This window comes from Miniopterus schreibersii (assembly GCF_964146895.1).
Source record: "Miniopterus schreibersii genome assembly, chromosome: 8".
NCBI classification, from domain to species: domain Eukaryota; kingdom Metazoa; phylum Chordata; class Mammalia; order Chiroptera; family Miniopteridae; genus Miniopterus; species Miniopterus schreibersii.
The window spans coordinates 40,626,425-40,650,900 of record NC_138109.1 but is presented as its reverse complement, the minus strand read 5'-3'; the positions used below and the strand labels follow the sequence as shown (position 1 = coordinate 40,650,900).

The window sequence follows — 24,476 nt, the reverse complement described above, 5'->3', positions numbered from 1 at the left end:
GTTAATGGTCTCAAGCAGTGTCAGAGGCTGCTGAGGCCTAGCCCTGGGTCTGAGGCACACAGTGAGGGGTGGCAGGCAAAAGTCCCAGGACTATGGCTGAAGTGGCTCCTGGCCCCTCCAACTCTGACCTGCCTATACATTTATGTTTATTTCTAGACTGTGCTCCATTGCAGCAATGGGTGAGTGAAGCAGGGTGCTGGCAGCCTCAACCTTTTTGTGTTTGTGTGTGTTGGGGGGCACAGGGGCAGAGGGAGGGACAAAGAGTCATGAGGACAGGGGCAGGGCCAAGTGAGAGCCAAATAGGAACTTGCCTTGAAAGTGGTTCACCTGAAACAAAACTGTTCCTAAGGGGACCCCTTTGGTCAGAATAGCTTGATGACCACCCAGGGCACAGGCAGGCCAGGCTGAACCTGGAGCCACAGAGTTAAAGAATGGTGGCGAGGGAGGACTGGGTGGGGAGAGGGCATGGTGAGTATTTGGGGTGTGCATGCTTGCTAGTGCCCAGCCATCAGGAGGCAAAGCAGTGCTTCTTGGAGTGGTCCATGAGGCCCAGGTTGGGCAGGCAGGCAGGCATCCTCGCTTATGGGCAGGAGCACCAGCTGCTCCTCCTCAGGGATAGAAGGTAGTCCTGGATCATCAACTTGTTCATAAATCTCTAGCTATAGTCCCTGGCTCAAGAGCTCTTTCCACCATGTTCAAGAGCTTGAAGCAAGCAGAATGTTCGTTCCTCAGTTCTGCCAGCTCTGGTGGCAGCAGGATGACATTCTCAGTCTGACTGGCAAAGAGCAGTTGGCACTCAGTGTGGCTGTCCAGGTCCTTCATAACGGCCCAAATCAACTGCAGCATCTGAGTGATGCCTGTTCCTCCTACAGTCTTGCCCACAGACTCCCATCTTGATGTTGGGGTTGGATTTCTTGTCTGGACAGATGGCAAACTTTCCTTTGCTCTGGTAGACTAGCAGCCCATTTGGGCCTTGGAATTCAATGACGTCTCCTCGTTCATGTTTTCTAGGTACTGGGACATCTTTCTTTCCAGTGCAAAACTTGGGATGGGTGTCTTTGAAGTAAACTTTGATGACCAGGTCCACTAAGCCCTTGTTGTCATGGCTGGAGACTGGTTTTGGTGGATTTGAGCTGAAAAGTATATATGTTAGCCCTCAGGGAGGCCCAGAATGTGACAGGGCCATAGCAGGGTGAAATAGAACTGCTGGGTGTTGTGGCTGATGATCTCCCTGTTGATGAGTCATAGTGGGTTCTTGATGTCTGGGCTTTCAAAGATGATGGCTGGGACCCAGTGCTGGATAGCTATGTGGGCTGCAAAGGAACCAGACTGGGGAGAGGCCCATGTGGCCCAGTGTGCTGAGCTGGGCCCTGTGGTGACGCCCAGAACAGGTGGGCCACCTCTTTTCACTTTCTTAATAATGTCCTTTGATGTACAAAAGTTTTTAATCTTGTTGAAGTCCTATTTATCTATTTTTTTCTTTTGTTGCTCATGCGTTTGGTGTCATATCTAAGAATCCATTGCCAAATCTAAGGTCACCAAGATTTAACCCTATATTTCCTAAGAGCTTTATGATTAAATTTTGAGTTAATTTTTATATAGAATGTCAGGTAGGGGTTCAACTTCATTCTTTTGCATGTGGAAATCCAGTTGTGCCAGCACCACCTGTTGAAAAGATTAATCTTTCCCCATTGAATGACCTTGGCACCCTTGTGGAAAATCGGTTCACCATAGATGTGTGGGTTTGTTTCCCAACTATCAAGTCATTCCATTGGTGTATATGTCTATCCTTATGCTGGTATCACACTATTTTAATTACTATTGCTCTGTAGTAAATTTTGAAATCAGGAGATGCTCTTTTTTTAAAACATAGTTTTGGCTATTCTGGGCCCCTTGCACTCCCATATGAATTTGAGGATAGATTTTTCCATTTGTTCAAAAAATGCTGTTGGAATTTTGACTTAATGTGTTGAATCTGTAAATCACTTTGCCATCTTAGCAAATGAAGTTTTTCAATCCGTGAACATGAATGCCTTTCCATTTATTTAAGTCTTCTTTAATTTCTTTCAACAATGTTTTAACCTCCTTGGTTAAAGTTATTTGTAGCTATTTTATGCTTTTTGACCATATTATAATGTTAGTGGAATTGCTACCTTTATTTCCTTTTTGAATTATTGCTGATGTATAGAAACACAGCTGATACTTGTGTGTTAATTTTGTTAATTTCCACCTGCAAATTTGCTTAATTTGTTAGCTTTAGTAGTTTTCTTATGGATTCCTTGGAGATTTCTATATAAATGGTCATGACATCCGCAAATAGAGATAGTTTTTACTTCTTCCTTTCCAATCTGTTTGCCCTTTATTTATTTATTTTTTGTCTATTTGCTCTAGATAGAAATTTCAATATGGTGTTGAAAATTAGTGGTGAAAGCAAGAGGCATCTCTGTCTTGCTCCTGCTCTTAGGGGGCAAGCTTTCAGTCTTTTACTACTGAGTAAGATGTTAGCTGTGGGTTTTTCATAAATGTACCTTATCATGTTGGAAAATTCCCTTTTAGTCCTGTTTTTCTGAATGTTTTTTTTATCATGAAAGGTGTGTTGAATGTTGTCAAATGCCTGTTCTGTGACAACTGAGATGATCATTTTTTTCCTTTGTTCTATTCATGAGGCTTATTACATTGATTGATTTCCTTACGTTGAAGCACTCTTGCATTCCTGGGATAAATCCCACCTAGTTATGGTGTATAATCCTTTTAATATGCTGTTGGACTTGATTTGCTAGTATTTTTGCATCTATAAGGGATATTGGTTGTAATTTTCTTTTCTTTGATGTCTTTATCTGTCTTTGGTATCAGTGTAATGATAGCCTTATAAAATGAGTTAGAAAGTATTCCCTCCATCATGATTAAGTGCATCAACTATGCAGACAGATGGTGTGAATTTTAATTGTGCCTTTGTCACCCAAAATTTTATAATAAGTTACTTCATTATTAACCTCTCTAAACTTTAAGTTCTCATCTGTAAAATAGGAGCTTTGGAAGGATTAATTGGAATCATTCATTGTAAGGCCAGTGGTGTGCTGGTAAATGTTTCACAATCAGCTCTCAGAGGATGTGAGGGTAGATAATCCTGATTTGTAGTGTTTGCCAATTTCCAAGGTGTAAATACTCCTGCCAGGGCTGATTTTATGATGCCAATGTGAAGTCATCTAACGTGAGTTGATTAATAATCATAATCTGCTTTCATTAGCCAGTGGGAGCTAACTCCAGCACATCACATTTTAGAAAAAGTATGAAGTACATAATACATAGTCAATAAATAAATATTATCACTTTCAGCTGAATAAAATAAAATGAAAATGGGATGATTCCTTTAAAGTCAAGAAATAGAATTCTCCTCTATGTTCTATAATATTTCATAATCTGAGTACTTTGAAATATTATCCTCAAGTGGTCTGTCTTCTGTGAGAATCATATTTTATATCCCCTTTCTATCTCTAGACTTTGCATCATTGTTTACAGTGAACATAATCACAGAAAGAATGGACCTTGCCCACAAGTCTCTCTGCCCTGCTGACAAATGACCACACCTGGAAGGACTTGTTGCTCCTAACTGCTTAACATATTAACCTTGAATGCTACAGGAAAACTAAGAGACATCACCCTGCCTTGGCTCCCTGGTTACTAAGGTGTTCTGCCTAATATTGGCTCTGTCAGCAGTCACCAGCCAGTCATGCTTTTCCTGGAAGGCACACATAAGTTGCCCAATCACCTCATCAGGCAATAATTCTGCAAACGTCATGTCCTTTACACTTCTTTTAATACCCAGGCTTAGGAAAATTTATGACACAAACAAAGATGGTCTTACCCCATCCCCTGGGTACACAGTTCTAATCCCATTACCAAGTCACTGTGTTTTCCTTTGTTTCTTATCCATCCATCCATCCATCCATCCATCCATGACTTACAGAGTGCCTGTGACTGCACATACAAAGATGCTATATGGTCCCTGCTGTCCGTAAACTCACAGCCTGGGATGGTGTGGAGTGGAGGTAGTAGATATGTAAATAAATAATGAAAATAGAGTGTGATAAGAGAAAGTACAAAAGGACATGAAAAGTACTCTCGGAAACTAAAGAAGGAATTTTGTTTGCCCCTGGGAGCTAGGTAAGTTTTTTTCAGAGTGTGCATGGGTAACCAAAGGAGAAATAGAGGCCTGGGCCAGATTATGTTAGACCCTGTATGCCTGCCTGTGGCACTGGACTTGGTCCTCCAGCAACAAAGGAGCAGCTCTTTCCCGTCCTCTTTAACTGCCCTGCATCTTAGAACTTTCAGGCCCTGGTCCCTCTAATAATAAAATAATAACCAACTGTTTTAGGGCTTACAATGTGCCAGACACTGTACTAAGTGCTTTGAATTCATTATTTAACTTAATCTTCACAACAGTCTTAGAGGACAAAATGGTATTATCCCCATTTTACAGTTGAAAAAAAACCCCTGAGATTTAAAACTCAAAGCCACACAAGTAAGAATATGCAGAGCTACTAAAATATGCAGCTCTGATTCACTGCCAAACCTGTGCTTTTAGAAACACAAGTCAGCAGGACTTTGATGTAGTTGAGGGACTGGGAAGAGTGGTTACATCGCCCCAAACCAGTCCTAAAACTTCTCCACATTTTATAATGCTCATATCTCCTACCTGGGCTGATAGCAACACTCTGAAGGCACCTTGTTTAGGAGGCAGTGGCAGTTACTATAGAGAAGGGCTTCAAAGGATGTGGACTGTGGTGTCAATTTACCTCCAATGACTGTGGTTGCTGCTGAGTTAATGTTTAAGCTGCTCTGGGTGAGTCAGCTAATGCCCCTCCCAAATAATGTAATGTGTTAACCCAATTTAAAAATACCTGCCCAACTAAGCTGAATGTCAGACCTGAGTGTCAACTCCCATTTTATACTCTAAAAGGGATCAGGAATTCCACTTAACACTGCTTGCCAGGGATATATATATATACACACACACACACACACACATAAATACATACACATACATACACACATACACACATATATTTAACTTAGTGTTGACATCAACTCTGTAAAACTGTGTGTGTACAAATAAGTACCCTGAAGCTTAGAAAGGTAAAACCACTTGTTCCAATTTGGAGTCAATTTCCTTTCTACTACTCGAGGACACTAACTATTGGGGTGCTCTTGTTTAGTTTGGATCCTAGTGAATGACTGCTCTTGCTTTTAATAATGAGCATTTAAATGTCTCTATGAAAGCATTATTATTTTAGAGAAGTGTAGTGAAAAGAATGGGAGCTTTGAAGCTGGGTGTCCGTGGGTTAAAATTCTACTTTCTGCTCTGTGGTTGGTGTGACCTTTGGCAAATCACCATTTCTCACTTTCAAAGATGATTGTGAGAATTGAAGCAGATGGCTGGTCCCTAGGGAAACTTCAGTACCTATTAGTTCTTTCTAGCTCCTCCTTGCTGTAACATGAGTGGGCATCTCCAGCCACCTCAAGCAGTTGGTTAAATAAATACTCAATACATGGTTAGAGGTATTTGGATTTATTTTAATTAAAACAAACTCCTGCCATGTGGCATTTTGGGGGGAAATTGTGAAGCTAGGCAAGTGATCCAGCCTCCCACAGCGAGGCCTGTTAGCCGTGAGAGGTCTGGGAGGAGTGAGAAGAGCTACTGTGTTGGAGCTGTGAAAAATCTGGTCGGGGAGACAAAATACGCAGACAGATGGAAAGAGAAAGAGCAATAGAAGGCAGTAGAGGACAAGTTTCCAAGGAGTGGTTAGGCAATAAATGTTGTGTGAATTTGGAACACAGAGAGAGACCACTTAGAAGGGGCCAAAAACCCCTTCCTGGCCCATTTCCTGCACACTCTCATTCTTTGGTCCCTCCCTAGCACTTTGAATTTCTCTTAAGTCACCAGTGCACTTATCTCTTTGTAACAAGGTGGAGAAAATATCACTATCTCTTAATAGCGGTGCCACAATTCCTCTTGGGAATAGCAGCATAGAAGCTTGAGGGAAAGTTGAGTCCCAAGGACTTGGATGTTAGAGGAGGGGCAACTTGCTGTGCATACTAAAGGGAGAAGTTGGCATCCTTGGGGGTAATTTGGGGTGAAAAGTATGAGAAAGAAAGGAGAGAGGGCAGAGGGGAACGGAAGAGAGCAGCTAGCAATGCAGCAGAGCTGTGATACCTCCCTACAGTTACCTACATCTCCAGCGATTGCTACCAAACTCAGGCAGCTTTGTGAATGCCTTTGATGGGAAAACGAGGAAGGGACAGAGTTTCATTTCAACACTGTGCAGAACAGATTAGACGTAAGGAGGTAGAAGTGTCTCTCTGGAAGTTACCTAGCTCTTGAAAGAGCTGTATATTTCCATAAGCCAGGTAAAGGGTTGGGAGTTCAAACCAAGTTTACCTAGATCTTTAAGAGGCAAAGGGGTCTCAGCTGACTTCTGAGTTGTATCTCCAATTCTTTTCTCTTTCCTCCTTTACCTTTTTCCTTCCCCTCCAAAACTTACCCAATATAGTGCCCCATGTACAGTACACACTTGGTAAATATCGGTTGTTCTGAATCAAATATAAATATTATACATGGTTTCTGCTGTCATCATACCTAAAATTGAATGAAAACAACACAAATGTATTTCATACATAAAAATAAACCTCACCTTAACAATTCTGGAAAGGTGATAAATACTAAATATAGGCTTAGCACTTACCCACTTCTTTGTTGTTCAGTATCCTTCAAGGGCCAGCTCACATCTCACCCTCCAGGAAATCTACCTAGATTTTCAGCGATGTTTCCTGTCTCTGAAATCTTATCACATTTCCTGCCTGTATGAGCCATTTGACACTTGACCATTTAATTTTCAGATGGATGTTTTGCCTTTTCAACTATATATTACCATCCCAGTGCCAGAAGAGTGTCTACTCTTGCTAAGGGCCTAGTATAGTACCCTGTACACACAGCAGTTCAGTTGATTGTTACCGATCATTTGTATACTGCGTCACATTCTCAGAACTTGAGAACTTGAGCACTAAATATTTTTTGAATTGAGTTGAAATGTTGGGTGCCATAGACCCTGAGAATATATGATTCCTACTTATTATTCTCATACCAGAATAACTGAAAATTAGAGCTTGGGAAGAAATCGCATCTACTTCTTGTTAAGCTATAATTTATTTTCCTATTGCTTTGGGGCAGGTACTTTAGGCTTTCCACTTCAAAAGCAAATACGATTTCTTGGATAGTAACTTTTATATGAGATTAAATAAAGGTGCACAGAATTTTGATGCTGACAGACATAAAATCATGTGATCTAACCCAGGAGAAATGTGAGCTCAGAGAGGTTAAACAGACTACCTTATGTTTCTTCTCTCTGTTGCAGAGCTCACCTGGCATTCAGGTCTGCTGCTTTCCGGTCCAGTGGTCTTTCCAGGGCACTAAGCTTATTTGTCAGAATACCATTTTTTCCCCCACAAAGTGTTTTCATTATTAATGCAGTAAGTCTCTGGGGTAGAATAAGTTATTATTGCTAGTAAGTCAGTCCTAAGCAGTCTGATATTCCTGTAAAACTGAATAGATTTTGAAATAAAGCATCCTTGGACCCACTGCCTTCCGAGGGGGGCCAGCATCTCATTTGTTTTATATATAGCCCCGTAAATGAGCCTTTCTGTATGGAAATTCATTGTAACTTAGCTTTATTGATTCTGTTACAGTGCTGTTAATTACAGGAACCACAAAAACCTTCAATTAGGTTAAAGCCATGATAGATAAGATTTGTAACACTTATTCTGCTCTGTATTTCGAGTGTTTTTTATAATAAACTGATTTTTATCTTTTTAGAAATTACTACATTGACATATTATAAAATAATTATATCAGAAACTTTGATGGTTTTTGGCAAAAATATTTGAGTGTCTTCTAATAACTAATGATATTAACTACCATTATTAATCCTCATGATGGCCCTTTGAAGTGGACATTATGATTAGTCTCATAGATGAAGAAATCAAAGCTTATAGAAATTTGGTATCTTGCCAAGATCCTATAAGAGGGGAGCCAAGATTAAATGAGATTATGTATATGTACTTAGCACAGTGCTGGGAAGCTAGTATATTGAATAAATGCAACTGAAAGGGTCAGTGTGAAGTGAAAATAAGTGCAAGAAAAGATGAAGCTGTTGTGAGGATCATACATAAGCATATGTTATAAGTTCCTATATGTAATAAAGGTATGAATAAAAGTTGATTGAGCTTCCTAACAATCAAAGGGAAAATATAATCAGTTACATAAGTGATAAGTAACCTTGCCCAAGAGAAGTGTAACTATTTCTAGAGTCCAAACCTAAGGGTATTATTATTATTATTGATTTTAAGCCAGAGGAAGGGATTGAGAGAGACAGAGAGAGAGAGAGAGAGAGAGAGAGAAAGAGAAAAATGGATTGGTTGGCTCCTGCATTCGCCCTGACTGGGGATCAAACCTGCAACCTAGGTATGTGCCCTGACTGGGAATTGAATCAACTGAGCGACAACTGCCAGGGCTAAGAGTCCTTTTTTTTTTTTTTTACATTCTCACCCGAGGTTATTTTTTCCATTGCTTTTCAGAGAGAGTGGAAGAGAGAGAGGGAGAGAGAAACACCCATGTGAGAGAGACAACATCAACTGGTTGCCTTCCACATGCGCCCCTACTTTTTTAAGACACAATTAAAAACCTTAGCAATGAGGATGAGGCAAACTCACTATGGGATGGCTGTTAGAAAAAGTGATGGCTCAATCTGAGTGAAGTGGAGAAGCCTGAGTTGCTCTGGCAGACGGCTGAGGAAGGATTATGACGTTGAGGAAAAGGGCACGCTAGAATGGAAATAGTACTCTGTAAGGCCAGGAGACCCACCAGAGGATTATATTCTATGGGGAGTCTAAAGGACACACCACTCACCACGACCATTAAGAATGCACTGAAGAGAGGGGTACCAGCATCACCAAGAAGTGCAGACTACCTCTGAAGGCTGAGCTCAAAGTAGGAGAGTCGTTCCAAAGTTGGGGTCCTTGATGGTCATGGGCATGATGGGGCTCCTCTTAATTAATAGAGACCAATTACAAGTGCTAACCACCGGAAGCCAAGAGGTTACCATAATAACCCGTAGGATGAGAGGGGCAGCCAAGGGGGCTTAGTCTGCAGGAATTGTGGAAAGGGTTAATAGCTCGTGATATCCCAAGGGGCGAATGTACTACATAAAATCTAGAAAAGAAAGGGAAGGCCCATGACCATGAGATCCTCTGCTGACTTGCCAATATGAATCTGTGAATCAAGAATCTAACAATATGCAGGCCATTTAATTCAATAATTCCATTTCTGTGAACCTCTCCTAATTATCTAAATATTACATATTTAATTATTGTTATTTGCATGAAGAAATTCATTAGTTAAAAAGACTTATGTTAGTAACATGGGGAAATATTTATAAATTAACTATAAGGAACAATTTACAAAAGCACATGTATACCATGATAATACTTATATTAAAATATGCTAGTGAAAAAATAACTAGAAGAAAATATATAATATGGTAAGTGTGTTTATATCAGGGTTGTAAGATTACAGGTGATTTTCTCTCTCTTGTTCCCAACTCTTAACTGAATTTCATGATTTGTACAATGGTATTTTAGTTTGGTTTTGTCCAATAGAGCCTTTTAAAGGTAAACCTCATTGATTGAATCTCTTTTTCTACTGTGATCTAGGCAATAGCTTTAGCAGATAAATAGACTGGTGAGCAAATGCTCTTTTGATGAAGATTTATGGTGAAACCTATGTGTGTATGATTGTTGGTTGGATGGGACTTTTTAAAAGAGAATTTCCTAATAAGAAGCTTCTACTTCATTACATTTGGTTTACTTCAATTCAGGTGAATATTTATAACAGGTTTACAGGTTTCACGGCACATATTCATGTTAGAAGGAAATATTTCTCTTTTTACCTTGTCCTCTCTCTTTTTTCCTGTGTGTTCCCTATAAAGTGATTACATTTTTTTCTATTCTTAAATATAAAATTGAATTCCTCATCTAATGTAATTAATTGGTGGTGTCCTTGGTCCTCTGTCACAGCACCCGCATCTAATCAGTTACCACACACTGTCTATTCCGTCTCCTCAGGCTTTTGACATCTTCCTGGTATCCCTCCCCAGTCCACTATCTTAGATATATTCTCATCACTTGCAGCCAGTAGGTCTACAATGCTGTGTGATTAATCTCCTTACCCCCCCAATCCATTTTCCACATTATCCCTTGATTAGTGATTCTCAATGGGGTGATTTTTCCCCAGGAGACATTTGGCAATGTCTGAAGGCATTTTTGTTTGTTGTAACTGGGCCAGGAGTGGGGTTGGGGTTTGGAGGGTGGGTGGCAAAGGAGGGAATTGCTACTGGCACCTAGTAGTTAGAAGACAGAGATGCTACGCTACTAAACGTCCTACAATGCACAGGACAGCACCCCATAACAAAGAATTTTCCAGCCCAAAGTGTCAACAGTGCTGAGGTTGAGAAACCCTGCCGTAGATTGATTCTTCTAAAATAAAAGCCTGCATAAATACCTCAGAAACACACTATTTCTTTTAGGCAAAAGTTTTCACATAAGGCTCATCTTTTTTTTATTCCCCAGCCATGCAACATATACACTTATTACTGCCTGAACATGTCATGTACTCCCTGGCTCCCGTAAGTTGTCTGATGCTAATAGCTTCTTCTTTCCTTCTTGATTGCCTCAGGCTGGGTTGGGTGATTCTCCTGTGTGTTCACTTTGAGAAGAGCATGAATCACACTGAATTATTGCTTATCTGTCCCCCCCCCCCCAACTCCACTGTGAGCATCTGGAAGTCAGGAAATGGGCCTTTTTTTCTCAGAATCCTCAGCACCTAGTGCAATGCCTGGTACAGGGTAATGGATCTAAACCCACCCAAGGCCCTCTCTCCTCATTCCCTTTCATGAGTCCTGCAGCGCAGTCAGACTTGTTCTTGAGCACAGTGAGGTTATTGCTGCCTTCCTGAGTGTGCATTTTCTTTACCCTCTACTTTACCTGAAATGTGGTTCCTGTTTCTGTTTCCATTCATGTCACTCCCACCTGTTCTTTAAGGCCCAGCTTAATAAAAAATCACAGTGACTTACCAAGCTCGCCACATGTGCCAGGCCTACATTATTTTAAGTTCAGCATGAACTTCAGCATTATCCCTATAAGGAAGGTATTGTTCCAGTGTAACGGGTGAAGAAATGATACAAAAACAGCCCTGAGTGGCAGGTGAGGCAAGTCACGCACACTAACAGGTGTTACTATTGTAGGCGGCTGGGCCAAGACCCTCCCTGCTTGATCCTCTTCCCTGCAGCTCTTCTACCTCCTTCCAGAAGGCAGTTGGAGGTCCTTTAGTCTACCACATAACTTTTATGTGTAAACTGCAAATTGTTTGGGCTAACGCAGGTGGTTAATGGTGCGACCCAGGCCTAAAATCCAGGATTCTGGATTTGAATGCTCTTTTCACGCACCACTACCACACCCAGCACTTCTTGCTCAGTATGAGGTAAGTTGCAGTAATCCCCCAAGTCCAGGGTTAGTGGGGTTAGGGCAGGCGGGGAGCTTCGGTCCACAGTGACCTGAGCTGCAGAAGCCTGATGGCCATGCATGGCTGAGGAGGATTTTTATCCAAGGATTTTCAAGGGGAAGGCACTGGACTGTTTTAAGCTCAGGAGTGAGGAATAGATTTGAATTCTTATTTCAATTTGTATTGATTTGGGAAAGCGGGGAGGAAGGAGAGAGATTTGTTGTTCCACTTACTTATGCATGCATTGGTTGACTTCTGCATGTGCCCTGACCGGAGGTCTAATGGGCAACCTGGGCCTGTGTGGACCCGGCTCCAACCAACTCAGCTACTTGGCCGGGGGCTACATTTGAATTTTTAAAAGCTCACTGTGGAGAATTGGAGTGACTGCAGAGTGACAATTTAAGAGGTGTTTTTGTCCTTCAGGTGAGAGACGGTGGCAGCTCCCATCGCGTTGTTGAAACACTTGGAGAAACGAAGGGACTGGAGAGATTTTAGGGAAGTAAAATTGTCGGGATTCGGCTGCACACCGCTCACGGGGAATGAATCTAAGCCATAGCGCGACCTTATGATACTTAAGCCTTAATATGTTTCCTCGTGGATAAAATGAGCATAATACCTGCTTTGAGAGATTCTTAGTAAAAAATGAAAAGTGCTAGACATATTAAATATCAATAAACGTTAGTTCTTATTACTATTACAAGTAAGTTTTTCTTAAATTAAAAAAAAAAAAAAAAGCTTTTCAAATACGGAATAGGTTGGATCTGAAGTAACCCGTTCAAGTTGGAAGATTTATTTTTCAAGTTCCCGTTAGTCAAGCGCTCCACAAGCTCACCTCCTGCGCGCTCGGGACTAAGATAAACGCACAAAGGTGTGGGGGGCGCTACGGCCAGAGCCCGACAATGTCACTTGCTGCGCTTGGCTGACCTCTCATCCCCGAGGTCGGTGTTTCTAGAAGACGCGGCAGAAGCGGGCGAGTTAGAGGCGGGAGCAGCCGGGAGCCGAGCCGGATGGGGGCGGGGCGCGGTGGTTAGAAGCCGGGGTCCAGCGCGTCAGCGGCGCTGCCGCCCCGACCGCGGCCCCTCCCCCGCCTCCCCGAGGCTGACGCGGGGACGTCCGCGGGGCGGAGCCGGCCGCGAGCGGGGAGGCGGGCGCGTCGCCGAGCGCAGGCCGCGGCGGCCGCGGAGTACCCAGCAGCCGCAGAGAGCGCGGGCCTGCGCCCGGACCCTGGTCGCCCCCTCGGCGCCCCTTCGTCCGCCCCGGGCGCGCGCACGCCGGGGCCCTGCGGGGCTGGCCGCTGATCCGGCGGGCCTCCCGACCCCGACCCGCGCAGCGACCCGGAGCCCCCCGGCTCGGGCGCACACGGAAGTGGTGAGTGCCGCCGAGGGACGGGGGAGACGACTTCTGCGGCCGCCGCCGCCGGGGCGAGGGGCGCGGATCCTGTTTGCCGGCGGGAGACGCGGCCGCTGCTGGCGGTCCTGGCGTGTCGAGGACCCCGGGCCGCCCCGCGAGCGCCGCGCTGGACCCGAGGGCCGGGCCGGGTGGGGGCGTGGAGGCGGGGGATTTCCAGCCGAGCGGAGTGGGCTGGCCGCCGAGAGGTCGCGGGGCAGGGGCCCCAGGCCGGGACGGGGAAGGTGCAGGCTCGCCGCCCCCTCCCCTGGAGCGCACACCAAGTTTTCATAAACAAGCCTGGAGCGCGCTGACATCCTGTTTATACCACCGTGAGATTCAGGCGCGGGCTTGAGGTTTGACGTCCCTCGTCGCACGGAGAATGTGACCGCCTGCGCTCTGGTAGAATTGCCGGGGGGCCCGAGGAGTTTTTTTTCCCTGGCCTCAGATTGGAGGCTGAGGGTCTTAGCGGTTTTCCTCCTTTACGAGGTCGGCGAAGGAGAGTTCCTGGGCTTTGGGACGGTGCTTTCGGCGGCTGGGGCTGCGGGGGCGGTGTCGGTGGACTCAGGAAACGCCCCCTCCGCCTTTAGGCTTTGTTGGGACCCGGGCCTTAGGCGGCCGGCGCGGAGGGCTAAAGACGCCCCCGGAGCCGGAGGGCCGGGGAAGAGGAAGAGAGAGCGCGAGGGAGCCAGCCACCTGGGGAGCTGCGGAGTCTCCTGTGAAAGGACTGATTAACCGAAATTGGGGCTGGGCTCTGGCCCCCGCCCTCCTCAGACCCCGTCTGCGCGGTCGGCTAGCATCAGAAAGACGTCGCAGGAGTAGTCGACTCCCCTCACAAGTCACTCTCCAAGGTTCCAGAAATGTGGGCTCCTGGCGCGTGTTTACCACGGAACTTCCCCGGGGGGACTAGATAAAAGGTGGGATTGTTGCCAGGTGTTTATGTACATTGTTTTGGGATTGTATGTACATCCTCCGTGAAGCCCCCGACCTCCCTGCTACTTCTTTTAATACGTGTCTGTGAGCTGCCTTCTGCCCCCGGTTGGCTACGTGTTATTAAGATTTTCTTTTTAGAGTCACGGTTTTTCTCCTAGTGGCAGGCGTTTACAGCTGTACAAAATTGTCATTACTTTTGGGGGAGGAAAGGATTAACAACCTTGGAAAGTTAAGTTATGAGAATAATGCAGAAACAATAGATGTCATCATGGAGTTTGATTATTGACTTTTTTAAGAAAAAGATTCTAGCATGGCCATATACACAGTGGTGAAAAAGTTTTAAAAATGAGCATTTTATATTGATTGAACCTTTGTTCTTTGTTTTCAAAACCCCATTTTGTGTTGTTTCTTGCTTTTGCTTTTGGTGACTCTAATGTTTACCAAGACCTGAGAGTTGTTTTCACTGAAGGATCAATGTGTTCTTTTGTACTTTGTGGTGAAGGTTAATGGAGACCAATCACTTTGGGTACAGTATGCTTTGTATTATGGAGAAAATGTCTCCTATGTATAGATTCAGATTACATTTAAAGATGTAAGTACATCATACCTGAGTATTTGTGGACATTATGAATAGGAATACAACCTCTTGATTTTATATATCATAATATTAACCAGTTTCTTGGTGTCTTAGTTTCAATAAATAGCTGCAAAATGTATATTTTAATACTAGGATTGCAGTGTGACACGCTGTGTTAAATAAAAACCAGTTTAAATAGTTTCCCCAGTCCACAATATACTAATTATTACTATTGGGAAATTGTGATAAAGGGTGAATACGTTATATATACATAGATTAAATAATTCAAACATTTCCCGAAGTATAACTATATTTCAATTTACAGTTTTAATTTGGGTAGTCTTAATATCATTTTGGCTAATGCTATGCAGGTACTTGTAATTATCTCTCTGTTGGGCTGGTATCCACCCTTTCCAGATTTAAGGTGTTAAAGGAATTAGGTTGCAAGATCTTTTCAATTCAGGCATGTGTTAAAAGGCTGGTGAAAATAATGAAATTTGAGGGTGGAGTTGCTTTTGCAGGAATAAAGCCTCAGATTAAATGTCATGAAGAAACTTAAACTTTGTGTCTAAATAGGATTGTGAGGTTGGCCCGTGTAGATTCTGGGTTCACAAACATTAGTGGTTCAGACCATAAATTCTAGTAATGTTCCAAAGTTATCGCTTAGTTTCTTCTGAATAGCTTTAAGTAGCATATATTTGGATAGAAACCCAGATGACATGTATAGGTTTATATCTACTCACTTTTATACAGGGAACAGTAGGTATGATTGCATTAAGAAAGCTTATTAGCAAAGACAAGATCTGTTTTCTAACTCCTCTGGTAAGTTTTTCCTCCTAAACACAACACATTTATTTTATATATATTTATTATGTATATCCTTATTATGTTATAATGAGATAACATGCTTTTAGATTCATCATTTAAGATGTGAATATTTGTACAAGGAGATTTTCTTGCTCATTTCCACATTTAAAAAAGTTGTTTTAAGTGGATGGGGGATTGGTTAATTAACTGAATCTTGCTGAGCAAGCATCATGTAATGCACTGTGATTTATTGTGGCTCAGTGGTATATGGAGCCTTTTCATAGAGATGCCAGAAGGAACATCTTGGATTCTTTTAGACCAGTGTTTTTCAACTGGGTATGATTTTTGCATCCAAGGAGATATTTGTAGTTTCTGGAGACACTTTTTATTGTTATAACTTGGGGTGGGAGTGGGAGGAGGCATTGTTACTTATATATATAGTGAGTAGAGGAGAGGATGCTGCTGCTAAACATCCTATAATATATGGAGCAGCTTCCTACAACATATCTGTAGTGCTGGGGTTGAGAAATCCTGTTTTGGAATGCCAGGTTGGGTACAAGAAGATCCAGGCTTCTGTCATGGCGAATTGTTTCACTTCAGCCCCTATTTTACTCATCTGTAAAATTGAACTAAAAATATTCACAGTGGCCATCTCACAGATGTGTTGGAAAGAATCAGATAAATAATGCATGGAAACTGTGAGTGCAACACAAATTGTAACTATTATGAAGACATGATTTTTGCCTGGGGAGGGGGCGGATGCCGGGTGGAAGGGATCAGTGGGGGTAAAAAGGGGACATCTGTAATACTTCCACCAATAAAGATAAATTTTAAAAAAAGACATGATTTTTTTAAATAAATGAGTTGTTAGATATACTGGTGGTTGAAGAGGAAAGGGGTTAAGGCAATTTGTTGAGTGAGAAGATTGGATGGTTTGGTATTATTGAATTTTTTGCTGTTCTTTTTTTGGATAAAGGATTTTTTAATGTGGTTTTCTTTTTAGAACATAAACTTTTTAGCTCTATAATTTCTTTAAACATAAATATTATTTTCTCATAACAAGAGGGGAAACTCGCTGTAGAAAAATTAGAAAATTTAGGAATTAGAAAGTAGAGGAGGAAAGTCATCGTGGTCAACTCCCTTTTAAGCACAATCAAGTTCTTTCCAATTTCTTTTCTTTAAGAGTCATTAAGATGGGAAGAAAATTAATGATGGAAAAAGGGGGAGCAGTTGGTGACCTAGGAAGGTGCTACTTGATTCTATGCCCTTCATTTTTCTCTTTCTATTACCATGAACAGGTAAATTCATTTATAAGAAGCGTTAGAGAAATTGGCTCATTATTTTTATACTTTGCCAGCTAACCTCCAAGGCCTGTTCTCTTTGGGCATGTTGTTTCCTCTCTGCTGCTTGTTCTCCCCTGCGCTCAGCTAGGTGTGCCACTATTGCTTCCTGTCTTGAAAACCCTATGGTAACGTGGGGTTTTAAACAGCTGCCATGTTGAAATAACCGGGTTTCAGGGGCAGGAAACTACTTCCTATAAGTACTCTTTCCTATGAAGTGCACCAGCTTCTTTACGCAAGAAGAAAGCATAAAACATTAAGTTCATATCCGTGATATATTTACTTCTAAGGTTTTATGATCTGTGATTCTTAACAGCTGGCAGCAGACACATGTTTTTCCTTGGTGCTCTGTGAATAAATTGCCCAGTCACGAGCAAGATCTGCTTTAGAAGCAAAGTGAAAATGTCTTTATTATTTTATTTTATTTATTGATTGATTTGAGAGAGAGAGAGAAACAGAGATACATCTGTTTGTTCCACTTACAGTTCATTGGTTGATTCTTGTATGTGCCCTTATCCTTATCAGGGATCGAACCATCAACCTTGGCATATTGGGACGATGCTCTAACCAACCGAGCTACTTGGCCAGGGCACAAAACAAAAATTTCTTTACATCTACTCCAGCCGAAAGACAGAGCTGGTCTCTGTTGGAATATATTTAACATGCAGTAACTGGATTTACTTAACATTAGTATTCACACGGCAAGTTGTTCATAGATTCCGTTCAGTAAATACGTTGAGCTCCTGCTGTGTCAGGGAGTGAATAAACTGACAGAACAAAGGCAAAACTACTTGCCCTTGTAGAGTTTACAGTCCTAGTGGAAGACCCTTGGGCCTGTTCATTCAGAGTTTCTCAGTTGCAGATTAAGCATGTTCAAGTAAGGAAATCCTACTTTTTGGTTGTAGAACTTTTTCTAGAAACCTTCATGGCATTCCTTAAATCTGAGGACTAAGAAGTAGCCCCCCCCCGCCTTTTTTTTTTTTTTTACAGATTAATTTAATTAGCTCATTCTTTGTATATACAAACATCTTTTCGGTACTTACTATATTCCTGGCAGATGGGTAAGACAGCTTACATGGAAATAATCTGCTGTAAGTAGCCATAACAGTGTGAGTGATGTTATAGTAGAGGTTGGAATTAAGAGCGCTGGAAACCATGAAGAGAGCTAAACCCTCCTTGGAGCAAGTCATGGGTGGAGTAGGAAGCTTCTGTCCGCATTGCAACAGGACAAGCTCAAAGAATAGGTTTTCTTTAGAATGGCAACCAGTGAGGAATCTTTGCTCAGTAAAAGGTGTTTTAACTCTTCAGAGAAAGAGTTAAGAGTGATATGGGAGAGTAGGCTGCCTCTGAGAAACCTGAAAAGAGGAGCTGTGGCTTGCAAAGAAGGCAATAATAACTTGAGCCCCCCTGGGTGGCACTAAATCAGGTCAATTTATTATACCTTTAGGGAGATGAGAGACTGATTTATTATATTTTATTCTTGTTTTTCATAATCCGTGTTTTTGGAGGCTCTGGAGCCAAACTGTTTGGTTTGATCCCAGCTGTGAGAATGTAGGCAAGTTACACTTGTTTCCTTATTTATCAAATGAAGATGAAGGTGGTACCTACCTCTAAGATTGTTTTGATGATTGAATGACTACACCTAAAGATTTTAGAATGGTGCCAGCTAGGCACATAATGTGAGCTAAAATTTTGTTAGTTTTTTTTTTTTTTGAATTGGTGAATATGCTGTTTGTTAGTAAAGAGCTCAAATTATATTAAGAATGCATTTTAAGATTGTAGGGAAGTGCAACCTACTAAAATGCAAAACAGAGTAGTTGACACATTCTCTATTAGGTGGGCTTCAATTAGAAATGGGTAAGTCAGAAAAGTTTAGACATTTAAAGAAGGCAGTTTCTCAAGTCTAGAAGAATTTATTATGTAGACAGCACCAAAGACGATAGATAAATTAGGTTTTACTCTGTTTTAAGGAAAAATGAGAAACAAAGATGCCTTTAATTTAACTTTAAATACCGTCCAAAATATATAATTTAGTAGGAATATATTAGGTTTTCTTGGAAAGTCAATGTAAAGATAGTGTTGCTGTCACTGATTCTTAGCAAGTGGTGGGCTGTTGGCAGGGAGGCATAGGCATACCTGTTTGTAAAATGCCGTTTTCAGAGTCCTGTGGAAATTAAAAATCTTTTAAATCAGATAATGTGCCAAGGAGGCACATTTGCTGCTTAAGGAATTATGAGTTTAAAGGAACTCTTATATATTTTGTTTTCTCTGAATGTTTTATCAGTTTCCATTTCCATATATGTATTGTGCTTTCCTGAAGCATGATTTACCCAGAGTATAAAATTGTACAAAAGGTCAGCTTTTCATACTAATCATATTTGAAATATATCTTTAGTTCCTTCTCAGTGATGTTTATGTTGCATTTATTCATATTTTTTCAAGAACAGTAGTTGCCACATGGTTGGAAAAGAGCACTTGATGATACTCTCATCCCTTGTGCTTTGATAGAGGAGGAGTTAGCTCTGTCTTTCCTTGCCTTCCCATTTCAGAAGGAAAAAGACAGTAAAACTCCCTAATTTGTGTTTGTGGGGAGCAGAAGGTAGGGAAGTTCAATTCATATGGTGAACAGGCTGACTAGTAGGTATTTAAAAAAAACCTTAGGTGTATTATTTTCAGGTAAATCAGACAAGTTCAATGTATAAAGTAGCAGTAGATAAGAACAATTTGTAGTTAATGCAGCTCTTGTTTTTAATGGTGTTTTAAAGGGCTTAAGGGTATGAGAACTGACAACAGTTTATTCAGTTAAGCACAATTATATCTGCAGGCTTATTTGCACAGTTAATTTGCTCAGACTGTAGCAAGGCTGTAATTTGTAGCAGTTTTTTCAATTAGTAGAATTTAAAATAACCTTTTATGTTACGGTAAGAGAAAAGACAAAAGAAAAAATCTCAGGAGAAAACAATCTGCCAAGTGTATATTTTCCCAGTGAAAAATCTTGTTATAAATACATGCAGGGAGGCAGACAGATATGATTCATATCATAAAGAGGTATACTGGGTTTTTTGCCAAGTACACCTGGAAACCCATTTTAGGGGCTGACTTATAAAACATAGATTTGAAAAAGTAAGGTGCATGATGCCTAAGTTTAAAATCTGACTATTTTTGTTAGGTTAAAGTCATTTTGTAAAACTTTAGGCAGGTCTGCTAGTCACTGTATATCAGCTGTCCAATTGGGAAAATCATTTGAGGTATGGTGGCATTTCCAAAGAATCCCAGTCCCACCTTTTTAGTGTTAGAATGACCGACCATTCACTAAGATGTGTTAGAAATAGGAGGGGGTGGTCAGAGGAAGCTGGACTGGCCTGAACATAAATTGTAAGCCCACTTGATGTGTATTTAGGAAGTAGACCACTTGTGATGCACAAACTGGTGGAGATAAAAACACTCTCAGGTTTTCATGCTTATTCCTCTATTTAACAATTATCTATAGATCACGTAATCTGTGAACTCAAGAGAGGCCTGATTCCTGCCCTCAGGAAGCTTCTTTGCTAGTGGAAAGCACAGTAATTCAACAGTTATACTACAACTCTTTGTTACATTTATATTAAGTACCGGGAGAGGCGTCTTAGTTTGCCATAAAGCAGAGGTGGGAACAGTAAGAAGAGGGGGTCTAGTCTCTGTGGCACATTTTTTTTACATTGAAATCTAAAAGGTGACCTGCTTTCACTTGAGCTCCACTTGTCCCTTTTATTCATATTCCTTCTCTGCTCTCTGCCTCTCCAAATACTGGTTGAGGAGCATCAGGCACTGTTCAAGGCACTGGAGACACTGTCCTTAAGGAGCCACCATTCTCAGATGTTAAACGTCAATAAATGGGATAATATCAGGTGGTAATAAGTGCAGTAAAGAAAATAGTTAAGTTAATGGGTAGTGAATACTTAGGTGGATGGGAGAAGGGCTAACTCTGAGGAAGTGACATTTGATCTCAGACCTGAATGATGAGTAGGAGCCAGACCATGCCATGGTCTGGAGGAAGGGTGTACCGGGCAGGGGAAACGGCAGGGGCCTTGGCCCCCATTTGGAGTGGGGGTGATCTTTCCATGTCATGCTGGGCTGCCTCATCTGGATGCCTTGTGGGTATTGCCCATTTAATTGCTCCAAAATTGTTCTCTCTCCCTCTGACTCAGCCATACCAAAGGAGGATTTCTTTGTTCCTTGTAACATCATCTCTGTCCACCACTCTCAAAACACTGCAGTGGTGAGAAAACTTTTTCTGTAGAGGGAAAAATGAAATATTTTCAGCTTTGAGGGTCATGCCTTCTTTGTTACCTTTAGCAAACTTGGATATGTAAACCAATGAGTGTGGCTGTGTTCCAATAAAACTTTATGTATCAACCCTGAAGTTTGAATTTCCAGTTGTCACAAAATATTATTTTCCCCCCCAACTTATTAAAAAGGTAAAAATTTGTAGAGCTTCTTGGCGGCAGGCCAGATTTGGCCCTTGGCCAAAGTTTGCAGACTGGTGTATTAGGCGAGTCTTGATCTCTTCCCTTCCTTGTCCCCCACGCCACATTCTGCAGCTGGCCAAGCCCTCTCTGCTCTCCCTCCCAGTGTATTGCACGTTTGTCTTCTCACCATTCCCCGCCCCTGACCTGGCTTCCACCTGGGTGATTGCTCCAGTCTAGTTTCTCTGCTTCCAGCCTTTTCAGTCTGTCCTCCGCACAGAGCCTGAACGGTCTTCCTTTAGCTTGACTCTGATCATAGAATTTCCTGACCACCAGCCTTTGGAAGCCCTTATTGCCTACAGAAAACAGACCAGACTCGACCCTGATGTGGTATCAATGCTCCTTGTGATAAGACTTCAGCTTCTCAGCTTATTCTCCCATTTCTCTCCTACACTGTATTAAAACAGGTTACTTACTGCTTTGCATTTGACCGTGAAGCATTTCTCATATTTTTCTACCTCCTTATTCTTCTTTAAAAATACAGTTATGCCTCATGCTGTCCAACTGAAAATTCTGTAACTTTCAAGGCCCCTTCAAATGCCCCTGATGCCTCCCTCCTCCCCCCAACAAGAGGTATGCATACCCAGAGCACTTGGGTGTTGTGTGGTCCTGTTTCCTGGGCACCATGTTCTGCCTGTGCTTCAGTTCTTTTGTAGACTTATCTCCACTCTGCAATCCCAGGTCCTCAGGGACAGGACCTTGTCTCATTCATTGTAATATCCCCTTTCACAGTAGGCACATGAGTGTTTATTGAATAAATGCTGAATCCTTTGTAGATAGTACAATTTGTAGAGGTTCACAGTGGGAACATTTTACTGAAAGAAGTTTGGTCATATGAAATCATTGATTGTTATATAAAGTAGTATAATTCTTGAAAGATCACCAAGTATTTTGGAAGACTTTGGTGATATTCTTGGTCCTGTCAATGGCTTAGATAAATAAGTTCAGGCAAATTATTGTTTTTCTTTAGGAATTTATGTTTCCTTTTATAAAAATGAAAAGAGTGCTCCTGTTTTAGGTTGCTGTTTTTCTTACAATAATCTCCCTTCCTCAGTCTCCCACCAGATCACTTGTCACATGTATTAAGTTCTCTTTTTAATGAGCGGTTCTGTTGTATATGTCTTTTATATTTATATGGGTAGCTTCAACTTTTTTTGGGTGACAGAAATATGAATAAATAAATACTAGCTCCTTCGTTTACCCAATTTAAGGTGACATCAATATGGTAAAAGGTAAATATTTTGGAAGAAACAGGAAAAAGGCTCTGGGGCAGTATGAGAATCATGATGTGGGTCTGGTGGGAAATGAGAAAAGTGTTTTGTAAGTGTCTTGTAATCTGTTGGTGAACATGTGCTTGGGGTGTGCAGCACACCTTCCCAGATGGAAAGGAGGGAGAAAGGATGAGACTCAAGGTTAGTAAGCTGTTACTGTGTGTCAGTTGTTGCACATGCTTTGCATTTGATACTTAATTTAATATTTTAATAGCCAGAGAGTTGCATCTTAATTGCATCATTTTCTAGGTGAACAAACAAACCTAATAAATGGCAGAGCTGGAATTCAAATTTGAAGCTCTCTGGCATTAAAACAAAAACAAAACCCCTTTTTACTGTTTTATCCCTTCTAGCTTTACAAAAGTATAATTGAAAACCCTTCTACTCTTAAAAAAAAAAAAAAAAATCTTCTTTCTACTGTCTTGTCTCACTTGTCTTTTTTTTCTTTCTTTTTGCTGACATTGGGATTTAAAATGAAAACCTATGGAATTTGTTTCTATCCTGTTTCCAACTTAATGCTTCTGACGCAGTTTTAGGCTCCTGGAGAGTTGCCTCTATGCACCTGTGTTGTATTTGGTATTGTTAGATGCTGAGTAATAAAGAGGATCTAAAAGAATTTAGGGGGTGCAGTTGTGAGGGGGTGGGCACTGAAATGGGCAGTTGGGTTCATTTAGCTGTCCTAAAGAGAGTTTAGTATTTTCTTGTGAAATACGTTTGGCATTTAAATCAAACTTGATTTACTATTACTTTATATTACTCAGTTATTATATGATGTGGCTTATGTTGACCTGTTTGGGTATGCGTATACCAGATGTGTTACAAAAGGCAAGCTGGACTTGGAAACAGGAAGAGCTGGGTCTGAGGCTATCCTTTGTCACTTACTAGCTCGTGACTTTGGGCTCATAATGGATCCTCAATTTTTCTCAACTGTAAAATGAATTTTTAGAACCTGTCACAAAGGTGGTTCGTGAAGGTTTAATGAGGTAGAACATATGGAGTAGCTTTAGACAGTGCCTGGTACTCAGCAGCATTTAATAAATGTTGGTTCCCCACTTCCACCCCCAAATACTAAACAATGCCAGAGACTCTGTAAATAATTATGTAATGTTTACATGTTTATAAGTGGGAACTTTATAGATATTACCCAAGTTATAAACTTCTCATGCAGGAAGCACCTTTATACAAATGGCTTGGTTCCCACTACTACCAAAGCATCAGTATAAGATAGTGGTTCAGACTCCCAAATCTGTAACCAGATTCTGTGGTTTATCCTGCTTTAGTTTACTAGCTGAGTGATCCTGGGCAAGTTATTCAGCCACTTTGTGCCCCAGTTTCCTTATTTGTAGAACGAGGATAATAGTAACAGTTGCCTTAGAGGGTTGTAAGGATTAAATGAATGTGTATGTATGTGTTTACGTGTGTACCAGCACCTTGTAAGGGTTTGCTAGTCTTAATACTTACTATCCCTCCTGTCTTCATTCCCCTCTTTGTGTAGGCAGCCTTTATGTCATGTGGAAATTCCCTGGAATTCCCCCTCTCATCTTCTCTCATCAGGAGAATCCTGGGTACATGGTATACCTGTCTTTTCCCTCTCTCTTCAGTCCCTTCCTAGTTACTTCATTTTAATTTCGTCTATCTTTTTCTCATGTCTAATACATTCTCATCAATTACCTTCCTTGTACATTTTTGCCTAGCCACTTAAAAAATCTGTGTGTTTTTAGAAAAAAATGTGGGAATTAAACATTTTCTAATTGTGACCGATAAACCCAACTATGTGTTAAGGGTACTTTTATACCAAGGAAAATGAAAGCCATATAGTCTCAAGCAAGGAATAAAATAAAATAAAATAAAATACTTTATTGTTTATTGAATGCTAACTCTGTGCCAGACATTCACATCAGTAAAATGAGACTAAGAATGGTTGAGTAACCTGTTTAAAGGCACCCAGCTTTTAAGCAGGGGAACCTGGATTTGATTGAAACCAGGCCTACCTCGCCCTTGGTCTCAAAATCCCTGAGATTGGTTGCCTAAAAGCCTTCAGGCACC

The 24,476-nt window shown here is 41.4% G+C and overlaps 1 protein-coding gene and 1 pseudogene across 5 annotated transcripts in view; one reads left to right on the top strand and one right to left on the bottom strand.

The window, feature by feature from the left end:
* The window catches only part of JAK1 (Janus kinase 1), a 144,585-nt gene that overhangs the window by 8,029 nt on the left and 112,080 nt on the right, over nt 1-24,476 (top strand). For 2 of the 4 annotated variants that reach the window (XM_081145544.1, XM_081145545.1), the window contains exon 1: nt 12,750-12,979. The exons of 1 other annotated variant lie outside the window; for it this stretch is intronic. The gene's annotated coding sequence lies outside the window, so the exon portion shown is untranslated. Of the gene's footprint in view, nt 1-12,749; nt 12,980-13,189; nt 13,915-24,476 lie in introns of those variants that run through there. One more of the 4 variants, XM_081145547.1, reaches the window with a different exon arrangement.
* Nucleotides 646-3,799, bottom strand: LOC308560448 (NADH-cytochrome b5 reductase 3 pseudogene; annotated as a pseudogene). Its single transcript has 2 exons — nt 3,661-3,799; nt 646-1,313 (listed from the first exon to the last, which is right to left on the bottom strand). The product of its transcript is annotated as an NADH-cytochrome b5 reductase 3 pseudogene (transcript).